The 15,850-nt window shown below is 37.7% G+C and overlaps 1 protein-coding gene across 9 annotated transcripts in view; it reads right to left on the bottom strand.

Annotated features, from left to right (window-relative positions):
• The window catches only part of LOC123866334 (proton channel OtopLc-like), a 77,694-nt gene that overhangs the window by 58,482 nt on the left and 3,362 nt on the right, over positions 1-15,850 (bottom strand). The window lies entirely within an intron of this gene.

The raw sequence follows: 15,850 nt of genomic DNA, 5'->3' as shown, positions 1-15,850 counted from the left end.
GCGCATAAACACGGCGACTTTCATATTAAATTACAGATTCTTGAGTTGCACGGACAACTATCGACCGTGTGTAATGGCTCTAATGTGCGCAAACCGCAATCTTGTCACTTCAGGGGCTACTACCATTGCTTAAAGTAATAATGTTTCAATATTGTTTCGTATTTTCATACAATCTTTGTATGAAAATGTCAAAACAATATCAAAACATTATTACTCTAAGGGGTGGTAGTAAGGCCCCTGGTTGGACTCTACTTGTTTTCGCGCACTCACCGGCACGCTTGCTGACACATCTTTGCTTTGCCCGTAGGGTGGTAACTGATAACAGCCGAAACATCGGACATTTGCTAACTCAGTGTCAATGATAGCCACCGATCTCATTTGACATTGATTGATTATACATTGCCGCTTTACTGAGCGATATTAAAATGATTTTCGTAGAAAACCTTCAATGTATTAAAAATAAATGTCAAATGAGGTCGGAGCTATTATTCAGTGTTAAACATTCAGTTAGCGAATCGCCTCGAAGACCAGACTAGACACTAGATACGTAGATGCTAAGTAGAAATTGTAATTTCTCAAATTGTTCCTGCAGGAAATTGAACCCGACCCCTCTCGCTAAGTATAGGACCACATCAATCAGCACTGTACCAGGGAGATCGTCAGATTATTACCATTTTTTGTGAGAACTAGATTTTTGAAAAGACTATGCAGTATGCAAGTGCGTCAATCTACTAGCTAGCTAGATAGGTAATTTCTAGCTAATAGCCGTGTATTTCGCCTATCTATAGTTGATATTTACTGACGTGTGAAGATAAGAAAGCTACAAGACGCTTAATTAGCATCTGGAAATTGCCTTTGCTTTTCATAATATTACTTTCTCAAATCTATTAAGATAATGCTCGGGACCTCAATTATGCTATCTAATGTAAGAAAAGGTGACCATATTTAAAAAAAATATTACGAGACATGAATAAAATTAATGTAACATGTTAATTTTTTATCAATCTGTAGTATTTACATGTAAAACATGAAGCATGCATGTAGCAGTCAATTATTAGCTGTGTACAGGAAAACATTGATTTCGAACTCTCAAAAAATATCGTAAAATCTATTTCAACTGAAACTCTTGTTACAGAAAGGCCTAAAAATACTTTATATTCGACAAAATTGCATTATTTTAAATAAACTGGCAGTAGTAAAATCAGTAAAACACTATTTGGATTTTTCATCAATTATTATCATACTAGAGTGCTTGGGTTGCAGATCTATAATTAACTAGCTGATGGCCGCGACTTCGCCCGCGACTTCACCCGCGTGGATTTAGGTTTTTCGAAATCCCGTGGGAACTCTTTGATTTTCCGGGATAAAAAGTAGCCTATGTGCTAATCCAGGATATTGTCTATCTCCATTCCAAATCCGTCCAGTAGCTTTTGCGTGAAGGAGTAACAAACAAACACACACACATACAAACTTTCGCCTTTATAATATTATTAAGTGTGATAGTGTGATTAGGTACTAAACCGCTAATTTAACACTAAACTCAAGTAATAGATATAGATATACAGTTATACACAGATACTTAGTAGAACGAAAATTACAGATTTAAAAGTAGATAGTGCCGTCCTTTTCCCCAACATTGTAAAAGAAATGGCATTATTCTTAACCCATCATTTAAAATTAGATGAATATAATAAAATTGAAAGAAAGAAAACTTTTTTGTTTTTGAAAGTTGGCTTTGTTTATGTATTTTAAAAACTTCTAAGATCGAGACTGTCTGGAAAATCTAAGACGCGTAGTCACTGCAATATAAAGGCTTAAATTGTGCCAGTATAACGGCATCTGTTACCGTGTGCCTGAGATATGAGCTTCGACGCTCTATGCAAAATGGGAGTTACCGAGCGCTATGCCTCTATAGATTGTACGGTCTTAACGACTATTCGCATTGTTTGTTATAATAGGATAGAATGATTTATTTATTGGTACGTAGAGACTAGATATTAAAGACGACAATCAGTTCAAATAATTAATGCAGGTAAAATAATTGCAACAATGCTTTCTCGTGGGTTTGTTCATGAAAACTTGATGATGATGAGCCTTGTAGGCATTACTTACTGTTCAACTGCTGTAGTAAATAAACTAATGTCTGTCACATTTGCGTTGCATTCATCTAATATTAATTAGATAAACCGTCCTTTACCTGACAAAAGTCAAAATGAAGATATTAGACTTTGTTGCTACTGTCAAGTGGATTTAAAATATATCCTGGCCTGAAACTTAGTTCAAAATGTGTTTTTGGTGGGAGGCTTCGGCGGTGGCTACTTACCACCCTACCGACAAAGCCGTGCCACCAAACGATTTAGCGTTCAGATAAGATGCCGTATTGAAACCAAAGGTATATGGGTTTAATAAAATTTGCCCTACCCCTTCTAGGTTAGCCCGCTTCCATCTTAGACTGTATCATCACTTACCACCAGCTGAGATTATGACACAGTGACAGGACTAACTTGTACCTATCTGAATAAAATAATGTGAAGCAGGCTACTGATGCGAAGAAATCCCCGCAAAGTAAAGTGGAGTGTGCTCTACAGACGGAAAATCAAGGAGGGTCAAGAAACATGGTGATTTGACAAGTCAGTTGTCCAGATATGTGTAAATCATATTTTTTCTACTTAAAAATTTACACTAGTAGGTACCTCTGATACACATGATGCTTACTAAATACACCGTAATTCTAAAAAGTGGATGGGTAGTTAGCTATTTTCTCAAAGTTGCTAAACCTTCTCTTATTAAAAGGTAGGTAAGGTGAAAATGGAGAAGGTTGTAAAGTAAAGTTTACAAGTAAGTAAACCTTCTAAATACGGATAAAGTAAATACGGATTACAAAATTAAATGTAATCACGCAAAGCTAAAGCTTTGAAAATAAACATGAAAATCATGCCAACCGACAAGGAAAATCGATTTTTCATAAAAGCAGCAACTAGGTATATTTAGAAGTAGGTATGGACCGGGGCACGTTTCATTCAATTACGTAGTAATTTTCCAAGCTAACGCGATTAGAAAGAGAAAAAATGTTGTTGAAATAAACGACCGTAAATACTACACTGAAATCTCAATTTTTTAATAAGTTTTCAGTAGGTACTCTTGTGGAATATATAGGCTGTACTTATAACAAATATCTTGTTTTTTCACAAATCTGACTGCACTATTTTTCAAAAACATTGCGTTATTTTAATCCGGTCAACATGACATCTTCATGACATGCAAAAAATATTAATTGTGCCTCCGCAGATTATAAAAGTGGAAATTGTTTTAACGTTGCGTTACTTTTTGAACAGAAGTCTAAGCATTCTTCATCCTTAATGAAGCTTTATTTTCAATAAACTCCGATAAATCGTTTTGTTAAGAACGGGCGGCAATTAACGCCTGTTATAATAATTGATGTTCGTATCCGAAGCTTTGCCCGGAGTCTGGGTTTATTGATCGACTAGCTGGCCCGCCCCGGCTTCGCCCGGGTGGAATTTCTGCGAATCCTTTCTTAGTGAGAGTCTACGTGACAAAGATAACTACTTGTAATACTATCCGAAATATCAAGTTTTAAAAACACAGTGTTTTGTTCGTAGATACATGGATAGTAAAATAGGTAATATATAAAGTTGGGTATGCTCACGACTTAGTCGGCGTGGACCACATAAATTTCAAACCCCTATTTTACCCCCCTAGAAGTTGAATGGCGTGACAATGATTTGTTATTAATACCTAATTCTCTCTTCTCTTTATTTCTTTAATAAGTGCACTTAAATGCGAGCTTTGAGAAAATGTATAAAAGCGAATTAGATAATCATAAAGAGATATAAGTCCCTAGTATGTACCCTACATTGACTTTCTAGTCAGCGTTGTATGGTTGTATTGCTGACTTAAATGTTTATCTTTTTGACTTCGACTGAAACTTAGGTATGAGCAAAGAATACCTACTGTATACATAATGCTCTGCAGTGTTGCAAGTCAATGTATAGAAAGCACAAGCATTTTTATTCACGCATTTCATTGACGAAACCCAACCAATTACTATTGACATGGGTACGCGATTCAGCGCCGACTATCAAATGTCAATGTTATTTGAACGCTTCCCTTTAATCATGCATACGTTCGACACCCAACGCGACAGACAGTTTCGGTGCAATTTAGGGATCGCTCTGCTGAGCTGTCTGGCGTGAAATTAGCGTCGCACTCTGCTTCAAGTGGCATCCACTCGCATGTTCACGGAGACCCAGCACACACGCTGCTTTTTGTAGCGCGATTTTTTTTAAATTCTGTTCCAAGTTTGCGATCTCACCTGGTGGTAAGTGATGAAACGAGCTAACTTAGAAGAGATATTGTTTTATTAAACCCATTCAAGTGGTGTCAACTGTCTACGCGGCATCGTAGGTACCTGCCGGAATACTACATCACTTGGCAGCACGGGGGGGGGGGGGGGGGGGGGGGGGGGGAATTTCCAAAATATGTGTGGAATCGGTAGACCAATTTTAAATAGTACCTACACAGAAATTGGGGCCATTCCAGTAAGTGACTTGTATTACTACTTCTTATGACAGGCAGCTCCGCTCTTCCATAACTTGTATTATTAATTTTAAAGTTATAGTTAAAAATATGACTAAAGCACCATTCAAGTATTAAAACAAGTGAACCTTTCAAGGTTTGCGCTTATAAATGTGTGCATAGTTGTCTCGTATTCTGCATCGTCGCTAAACGTAAGATACGATCGTATTTAGGTCCAAGTTAGCGATATAAGGGCTTGGACACAAATAACGCTCAGCGGCAACGAGAGGCCGACGGAAACGTGTCTAGCTCAATATCGAGCTCAGGCCTCTGGCGCTCGAAATGACGAGTTCCTTGCACGGTTGCATGATTGCTCTTTTCATATATAGAAAGCTTGGGACGACATCCAAAGGAAGTGATATATTATTATATCTACGCATAGGCACTATTTTTAACACAGTGACGAAAGAAATCACACACTGTGCAGGTTTAAGGGCAGGTTTTTTCGTGTCGCCAAATGTATTCAAATTGTCGAATACGCCTTCAATAAAAACCAAAACAAAATAGGTACGTTTTGCTATTGTTACGGAGATGTAAAGGAAAAATCAGAAATATTTTTTTCAGCCATCATGCATCGCTGCTGTCGCGCGTTTTGTTTTTACGTGACGTAAGACCGTAATTAGTAGCCAAGCTAGCGCTAAACTGTCTTTAATGAAAGCCGAGATTTGTAAGCCTCATTAGGTCGGAGACTCGGGAAGACTTAAATGGAGCCGGCTATTCAAAAATTAATTAGCAGAAGTCTAATAGAGGCTAGAGCAGCGTTTACTTGCTAGGAGCGTAAATCGCAAAAGGCAGGCACTTGGCAGTTAGCGCTATCAACCAAACCATTCTTAGATAAAACCTGCATAGTCCCTAGAGCACAGTCGTTAAATTGCTCAGAATTCGCTCTATGACAAAAACATGAATTTCTCCAACAAAAACTAATCGTTTGGCAGTTGGCAAGATAAATTGAGCTTTTAAGTTCTAGTGGTCATGTGAAGTTGAGTTTGATACCTAAGTTAGTGGTAGAAGATGTAGAATAAAAAGTGGTTGAAGTTTTATCTACTCTGAAAAATTTACGGATTTGCATACAAACTGCCCATCATACTTTTCGGCAGCGGAATTTCCAAAAACCCTTTCAGCAGTGAGCATCTAAGTACCTTACCTACTTCATAAAAGGAGCCTAGTTACTATCAAAATTTCAAATTTCTAACTCCAGCTGTGTAGGCCATGAGATGCTAGAATTCATTCAGTCAATCAAATAGTCAATCAAGACTTTTCTATCGATTTATATAGGTATACTGAGATATACCCCTTTACATTCATTTTATACGAATTTACGAGTGATAAATACCTGCTGAAAATGAGCGATATGTAGTTAAACTCAAAAGCACTTGTTTTGTCCGCTACGTACTCCAAAAGTGGGCCAGTTGGCGATGCTCTGTGACCCGTTACGTGAAAAGTTGTATGAAGGATTGTAATTCACCTAACTCCAACAGGAATTGCGAAACTAGGTTCAGGTGAGGACTTCTGGTACTCAATACCGACCGTTCTTTTTTGCTGCAATATTTCTTTCTGTTGGGTTTTATTTTTTAACCCCCGATCCAAAAAGAAGGGTGTTATAAGTTTGACGTGTGTATCTGTGTAGGTATCTGTCTGTGGCATCGTAGCTCCTAAACTAACGAACCAATTTTAATTTATTTATTTTTTTGTTTGAAAGGTGGCTTGATTGAGAGTGTTCTTAGCTATAATCCAAGAAAATCGGTTCAGCCATTTGAAAGTTATCAGCTTTTTTAGCTACTGTAACCATCACTTGTCGAGGGTGTTATAATTTTTTAATTTACACTTGTAAAGTCATCAATCTATCAAAGCAAAATAGGTTTAGATCGCTGGTTATACCTATTTAATAACAAAGTCTTATAACGCAAAACTAAACAATCCTTTTGTATTAAGAGTGGAAATACATCATCATCATCATCATCATCATTATAGACCGTCATGCGTCCACTGCTCCAGCGGCTCCCTGCAACTCGTTTGATGTCGTCTATCCACCTAGTGGTGGTCTTCCAACGCTGCGTTTTCCGGTGTGAAGTCACCCTTTCTGCACCCCACATTGATCAAATACTTATATGCCCTGCCCTTCAGCTTCACCACATGTCGGTTACTCTGGTTCACATCGTAGGTACCTCATTTCTGACTGGGTCTCATAGAGACACTCCACGCATAAAATAATAAAATTAAAAAAACATACAGCTAATTAAATAAAGTAATAAGAAGGTAAAAGCTTCTTATACCTTTGTCAAAGCGTAGTAGCTCTACCCCCTTGTTATTGCACCAATACCTACAAAAGGTTGCTACTTATTAAAAAAAAAACAAAATTCAAAATTTAAAATAATTTAGATATAGACTTTTACAAGTACCTAATTTTGAATCGTCAAAAGCATCTACCACTGGCCTTTCCTATCGAGAAGAACCAACAAGAAACTCGGCGGTTGCTCTTTTGAAAGATTTGTATGATAAAAGTAATTGAAGTCCCGCGCATTGTACGTAATGCAATGAGATGCCTATAATGGTCTTATCACATACTTCTTAATAGTTAGCGAGTTAATTGCTAAGAGGATTAGATTTACTTTAGGAATACCTTTAGCTAATGCTAATATGCAGATAGATAAAAATATTAACAAAATTACATTCCTAACTTCTCATACAAAATGCATACAAACTGTTTTTGCATCATCCTGCTTCGAAGTAACATCGAGCAGAATTTTAATAAAAGTTTTGAAAACATTTACAGCAAACTTTACAGTAACGTCGTCATTCGTCGCACTGGATTCTTTTATTTTCGCTCTAGAGTCCAGGTCACTGAACATCTATACTTCCGGGATTCTATAGAAAACATTTTATTAAAATGCTACACGAATGTTAACTAGTGATGTGAATTGTCATGAAAAATATCAACTAGTTTTTTTCCTTAGGTATACCTAGCCTGGAACGGAGCTGCAGCAGTCAGTTAAAGTTTTTAATTACTGTTACAGGTACATTTAAGTTAAAAAGTCCACCATACAAATAACGTTCCTTTTTCCCTATCGTAATATTTAAATTTCCATACACTCATGTGAACTTTTATTTATTGACTCTGGAACCTATTTCGGGCATCTAATTAATAAGAACTAAGTAGTGAATAAATTGATGTCTAGATTTAAAAAAAAACTTATTAGATTTTGAAGCTTTAGGTAGGCTCAGTAAACGTAATAATTACAAAGGAAATATCCCAGTACTATACTTTACTACTTTTACATCCTTCCTTCTTGATGTTCGGAATACGTCGCATTTACAAGTAGGTAGGTACAACTAACAATTTCATTGCAGTTACCACTTAAATAAAAGCACTAACGTATAATAGTACCTAAGTACTTACCCGCGTGTGCGTGTTTCATGGACTGAAACAAAGCCTAACGTAATGAAACAATTTAAAATACGTACCCTATGACCAATGACCATATTATACTTTTATTATGATGATCAACATACTGATTGCCTAATAATCAGGTTCGTTAGTTTGCCGTGCGGCCGCAGAGCGATCAATGGTACTTGCTGAGTTCTACGTATAAATCTAGAGTGTCTTTTCAAAACATAATTTATTACTACCCATCATCATCATCATCAACCGATAGACGTCTACTGCTATATACATCTCTTGTAGCCTGTAGGGGCTTTCACACGCCACGGTCTTGCGCCGCCTCGCCGCCTGAATCCAGCGGGTCCGGGCTACGACTCGTTTGATGTCATCTGTCCAGTGTCCAACTTTTTTTTTCATATCTCTTCCATCTGCGATCAGTTCTTGGACTATAAACAGATTTGAGGACCGTAAATGCAGTGTCCAACTGTCCCCCTAGATCCACGAGCTACGTGATCAAATCAAAAATGACTGAAAAATCCGAAGAAGAACCAGAGTAACCGACATAACGGGTTGCGAAGCTGAGGTCAGCTATTAAGGTGGTCAGGACTCAGGGCCTACCTGTGTAGTTCAGGAGCAATCTACGAAAAACCGATACACATTGAGGTTCCAAGTGGTATGACAGCCTCGCACCAGAAGCCGCAGCGTTGGCACATCTCCACAACGTGAACAGACTACGACATCAATTATTACTCCTAATAATTTATTTTTACTTACTTTTTCACTAGTAGGGGGGTTTTTATAATAAGCCAACAACATAGCAAAAAGCTATAGTAATCTTTTGGATGTGACTAAGTTGCAATAAAGAATATTCCAAGTCACCGTTTTTTAGGATTTTTAACCCTGGAATAGGTACCTGCGTAGGTATTTACGGAGAGTAAATCCTCTTGATAAAAATGGAAATGAACAACATTAAATATAATCCAGGTTATTATCAGGACAGCTGTATCGCGCCTGCGAGCGTTATCATCTCGAACTGCATCCACAAATAAACATGCCCATGAAATGAAGCTTAATTAGATTTCTGCCTGCCAAATATGGAAATGCAGTCTCTTAATTACATTCATTAATTCCCCACTCAAACAGGGCAAATTAACACAGTATTTAATAATACCCTTTGTATTTTAAAACAAAACTAAGTGGTTAAGTGCAAATAAGCGGAAAGTTAATATATATGGATTATTTCCAGTTTGCAAAAGGATCTGTAATTTTATTAAAAATATTTCATTTATTTACCTATACAGCGTGCCACCAAACACGATCATCCGCCTTCCTCAGCCATCGGGCTGGAGCCTCGAGGTTGTCTCAAACTGCACTTACTCCACTCCACTCCACTGGAGTGGAGTAAGTGCAGTATGAGACAACCTCCACACTCCACGCAGTCTCGACTTCAGAACACGTCTACCATATCGGCCTTCGGTTATCTCGAAAAGGCCTATATACAGCAGTGGACTGATGGATTAGATTGGAATACATTCAGCCCATATTAGGTACAATTAGCACCTACACTCCACTGAACTCCACTTCACTGAATTCCATCCACTACCTCACAACTGCAATAAACTTACACACATCATAAAAATATAAGTAGTCGGACCTCACACGTAGCATCCGTTTCACTGTGGTTCCAGCGCATCACACGTGTTAATTGATAATACCATGTAATAGTTCTTGGTCCTTCTTTTCCACATATATTCGAAAGATTTCCAACGTTCTTCAAAATAGCTGAAGAATCACTTTCTCGGCATCCCCTTCATCCGCCAACTTAAAGCTGATCTTTACTTTTAGGGAAAGACAGAATGTTCTAGAAACGAAAAAGTAATTAGATTGTGCAAGTAAATATGACACTGATCTCGATGCATGACGACAGCAGTAGGGAAGAATTCCACGCAAATAATTTTCTACAGCGATGTTTTGGGACAGCGAATCCTATAGATTAGCACCGAATGGCAGCAGCACACGACTATAACATCGTTGCATTAGATATGAATTCCTTCTAGGAGTTGTATCTTGTATACTATTGCAACGGTTGAGGTCGTTTTGTGGACGGATAGGGCTGACGACCTTCCTGATGAAATAGTGGTCTTATAAGATGCCGGGTTTGACTTCAGACAGGGGCGATTTAAGAACCTCCGTACCCTGCCATACTATCTTAGACTGCATCATCATTTTCCACCCGGTGAGATCACAGTCAAGGCTAACTTGTTTTCGAATAGACAAACACCATCTAGATATTAGGTAAGTAGGTAAGTAGGTACAGCTTCTAGCGGGAATCTGAGGAAAAGAAGATATTAAAGTAGTTCCCCAGGCTATAAGGATAATATAGAGCGTTGATAATTTGTACAACGACGGAACTTTTGAAACGGAATAGCGTCACACTCCATAACCTCTCATCAGGGGACCTTTTGTTTGCTTTCCAGGGAGTCACAATTAAAATTTTATGGCTAACTATATTTTCTTTATGTTTTATGTTCTCTTCTTTATCCGCTTTATTACAGAGGACAAAAAGTACGAAATAAATAGTTTGATGTCGTCTCTAAGACCTAAATTTATAAACTGAATGAGAAAAAGATGATAATTTTATTGAATAAGCTGTGCTTAGTAGTTGAAATAATTTGGTTAAAAATCTATGAACATGGAAGCTTGATACATAAAGAAGCTAATCTTCAATTTTATACCAACCAACTTAGATTATTAAGGGTTTAATTACAAAGACTATACTAGTATTTCTTCTTTCTTAGATTATTTAGTCCGTGCACTCCGACACATCAGAGACCACTGTTTTTGAGCATTTCTAATTTCTATATTTTCAAATTCTTTGCTCTATGCGTTACCATCATCGCGGAATTGCAGGATGAATAACTATTAATAAAAAAATACACCAAAAGCGGTAAACTCAAATTTCAAATAAATCCATATTTACCTTTGTTATTCTGTGTAGAATACACATAATCAAAACCGTCAGATCAGGTGCGACCCGGGGCATAATGCTCGCCCGGTAAACAAATAGCGAGATTTCCGAACGAAACGTGCGTGGCTTAGCTAGAAAATTGTAGGGAGAATACTAAATAGTTTCCGGGAGCATGCTCTCTTCGTTTATAAGTAAATTGCGCGATACGCATGGAAATTGCTTCAGCAAATAGGTTTTAGGTGCTCTATGAATTATTTTAATACAAAGGAAGATAAAATCTAGATTTTGATGTTCCAATTAATACCTAAATACTTCTTCGTTAACCCGCTAAAAAAAGTTAATTAAAGTAAAATGAAAGAAACCAACGTCACGCTTACATTCTTCATAAGTCAAACCTACTTACTCACCTAACAGTCAAAATTATTAATCTCTATTTAATTATAGTAATTAATTAAATAATTTAGTAAACAACTGATAATCTCTCTTCATATCCAACATCTGAGAGACCTGTTTTCAAAATTTAAACTAAGATTAAAAGGATTCGTCCTTTTTCGCAGAATAACTCAGTATAAACTTACTTCCCTGTAGCTTCCTATACTTTATAACGTCTGTGACATTATCTCCCATGATATCGGCGTCCTTTTTAGTACGTACACAATAACGGCTCCAGTTTAATAGTGTGATAAAATCCCTGAAGAATGTCTGAGCCTGAGGACGCGCGAACGAAAATAAAATGAACACACCGTAATAAAAAAAAACCTTTCCGTATCATTCGTATATAATGACAGGATTATTCAGCTGAATAGAGCGTCGTTAAAAATACATTAAACTCAACCCGTATATCTTATTCACAGTTTTTAAATAATAGTATAGAAACTTGTTCTCTTTCAACGACAACAATAAAATATATAGGATCAAATACGACTCCGACTTTCACATTATGAAATACAGGCACGTGCTTCTGGCAAGTTTTCCGTGAAGTGTAGAATTGTAAAATAACTAAACGTGTCTTAGCAGATACCTATAGGTACATACTACAACTACAAAATAAAATGATCAAACCTACAATAGTCCGTTAGAAAGAACTTTTTACTATTCGAAAACCTATTGAAACCCTAATAGGGCCTAGGGTTATCGAGCCTAAGACCTTTCCTAATGTGGCAAGCGATAACGAGTGTCTTGCACATGTAGCGTAGCGTGTCACAATCAAGACATAGAAGTCATTGGTTACAATACAGGGTGTTTGGTAATTACTATATAATGACGACACGTACCCATGCTACTTTGATCTGATAAATACAATGCTGAAGTAAAATGACGAAATAAAATTATAAAAATTTCCATACAAAATTTTAAACTTTTTTTATGACCAAGTTTTCATGGCCCTAATGTGCCATAACTCACTGAGATCGTTGGCCTCGGCCTATCTAAAGATGGCCAACGATCACAGTGAGTTAGGGCACGTTAGGGTCATGAAAACTTTGACATAATTTTTTTTTTTTTGTATTGAACTTTTTATAATTTTATTTCGTCATTATATTTCAGCATTGTGTAGATCAAAGTAGCATGGGTACGTGTCGTCACACTAATTACCAAACACCCTGTATAAGTTCGTTTTTAACAATTTGGATCAAAGCAATTCGATCTTTTTCCGGTCCCCGGCCCCGGTTGGAAAGAATCAAATTTCATGACACGTTTTCACATTAATAGGTAATGTTTAGGTATACGAAACATTTGATACCTGCTACATAGGTACCCACCTAAAGGCCGATTCACACCAAGCACGTACACGTGACCACGCGCGTAGTGACGCGCGTGAATCCATAGACATGACAGCACGCATTACGTCTACGCAAACGTTCACGTCACGCAAGCGGTATGTCATATCTCATACAGTTCCATACATTACAACGTCATGGTACGCGCTACGGTTCTAAACAAAACGGACGATAGATAATTACCAAATTATTTGTTTCTTTCTTTAAGAGTGACAAGCACTTATCTTGTATTGATCACGTTCCTCATAAGAACAACATAATTGAATAACAATGAACTCTTTTTATGTAGAGTTAATGCTAGCGTAAGTATTTATTGTGTTAACACCTGTTACAGTGTTCTATAAACAACTTACAAACTTTCGTAAAAACCTACTTAACTGTAATTACATTAAGCAGAGTTTCGGTATTCTGAGTTATTACTTACCACATAATATGTCTATGTATAATTTTTTTTAATTAAAATATTAGCATTAGCAAGCCGGCCTAAGGTACAAGCTAGCAAATAAGCATACATTAAAAGTACACTTTTTTCACTTATTTATTTATTTCATATGTTCTATTCTATCCCACACATTTTGTTTCTCAGAAATTAAGGAACGTATGGCGGCAGAGGGATCTTGGACCATAAGCATGCTTACAAGCGTAAAGAATCGAAGACATGCAAAGTAGGCATTGAAGGCATTAAATAAAACGCTAAGCAAGTCTCTTTTCCAATTCTGACCCAAGTTCTTTAATTTAAAAGTAGGTAGGCAGTAACTTACAGTTAGGTAACTGTAATGCCTAAAAGCTTTTATCATAACATCGGAAAATCCACTTAAATACATAGACAATAAATATGCCTAAATTCAACTTAGTTTTATAATTCAAACTTCATCTTGTTATATTAAAACGATGTAAAGTCCAAACTATTTAAAAGCTTAACCCATATAGTGACCGCGTGTGGTTTATCTGACCCCAAGAGAAAGCCCCGGATAGGCGACCCGTCAAACGGGTGCCGCTGCCCGCTGGCATACATTTTGTCCCCGATGCCGCTCTACTAAAGGTTCATCACACATAAATGACAAGGAACTACTCGTATGAGCTTTTTACCACTGCTCGTAAGGTTCATCTCACATCACTATAAGGCACTGTGGACGTTTCTAAAAAGGTAGGTGGGTATACAAAGTCAAATCTAGTGCAGTGGTGAAGTTACTCATTACCTTATTAGTCGTGAATTCGAATCCCCGTTAGACAGAATTACGAATTGGTCTTTTCTTTTCAATCTTTTTGAATGTTGTTTGGTCCGAGTGTAAAACGTTTCCGGTCAACATTATTATAGTGCCAATATTTTGATGTAGGAAGGAGGAATCACCCCTGTGTCAATTGTCAACTGTCGTACATACCTAAGTAGGTACCTACCTTTATGCCAAGTTCCAGTGCGATTTCAAATATGAGTACCAGGTAAGGTAGGTAAATGCCTCAAAAGTCAAGCTTCCGCTCTATAAAATTAGCTGGCTGCATCAGAGTCCTGAGGTAAGTAGGACTTACGTACCTGATTTTAAAAAGTGCTGAACGGATGTTAATCAAGTTTTCAGCGATAAAGTCACTATTCGTGGTCTCTACACTCTACGACACTGGTGCGAAACGAGAAAGATTTACTCTATAAAAATGCAAGTGTAGGTACCTAGGCCCTAGATGGGTTAGATTTAGATTGATGAACTGCAAAGATATTACCGCGCCCCTGGCATTAACTGGATGGAATTTTACGCTTCAACTGAACTCTTTACGTCTAAATGAACTCGGGGTTCACGGGTACGCAACATCTTCCGTACAAATGATTACGTCAAAAACGACGTCGGCTATTATATATTTTTTAGTGCATAGGTTATAAGATAAAAATGTCAGTAAGCAGCTACCTAACTAGGTAAATAGGTACCTACTCAACGTTATCGAAAAATCCGCATTTTAGGGCTGCTGGGAAATCTCCAATAGAGATGAGATGAGAGAGATTGAGATTGACATCTACAAATGTTTAGTAGAGTTCAATGAACTGAAAGTAGGTAGGTTCCTATCCACTCTTTATTTTTCAGATTTACTCTGACTAATTTGAAATTCCTTGCATACGACACTCTTTAATTTCAATTAGGCAGCACTGATCTTTACTACTTTAGCTACCTACTGAATATTCATTTTGCGCTCATAGGTACCTACCTAGATACCTAATTCATTTACCGTCTAACACCTACATTCAAAGTCACAATCTCGAAAGCCCTTCGACTCCAACTCAAGGAAATCCGTCATGGATACCACCGCGCCCAGGGAAGCACGAAGGATATGTCAGTCTCTGACTAAAGCCCTACGCCGGTGTTCCATGCCTCGCATGGTGGCTGGGCTATAGGAGACCGAACTTATTCGCAGCCCAGCCAGAGGCGTCTGCCGAGGTATACCTCCGGGACCAATAAAATATCCCTACACCGTCTGAAGCGCATCAGGAACACAATCGTGCTCTCCCCGACTCGACGACCATTTTGCTATCGGAGTAGACAACCTTCAACATCATGAACCATTTTAAAATTTGCCTTGAATTAATGTCGCCAAAGGTCTCGCCAAAAATAAAACGCTACCAACGAATATGCAATAGTGCAACTTGGCAATGTCCATAGTACTATGAATTACTAGCTCCTATCAGACAGCAGACTGGTACCATCATTTTAGTAGCTGTTGTTCACTGCAGGATGTCATATCTTTACTATTACGTATTACGTGGTCATACTGAAGGCGCGCGTACGCGTGTATGATTTGTGGCTCGTGAAGCTCGTCTAACTCCAGTGTGGTGCCAACCGACTGGACTGGAGCAATGTGAATACATTCGAAAAATTCCTTGTACTACCATACCATAAATTTTAGAAGTCGTGTTGTACCTTCCTTGCCTTTCATTATACATTTCCCATCAAAAAATAAGTTTACCTACCTTGAATTTGTGGTCCTGTACCTATGTTTGTTGTCGTGAAACGATGCATGCCATCATGAAGTTACTCTCGCCAGTTGCCCGCCAATCGGCAGTCACGTCCTCAATACGTGTCCTTAACGAAAATAACGCGGCTTCCTTTGTGGGGGAAAACAGGTGGCCTGATATGATACATCGTACCT

This window comes from Maniola jurtina, chromosome 6, assembly GCF_905333055.1.
Source record: "Maniola jurtina chromosome 6, ilManJurt1.1, whole genome shotgun sequence".
Lineage (NCBI taxonomy): Eukaryota > Metazoa > Arthropoda > Insecta > Lepidoptera > Nymphalidae > Maniola > Maniola jurtina.
Note: the sequence above shows the minus strand (reverse complement) of the source record. Positions and strands in the feature narration are given on the sequence as shown.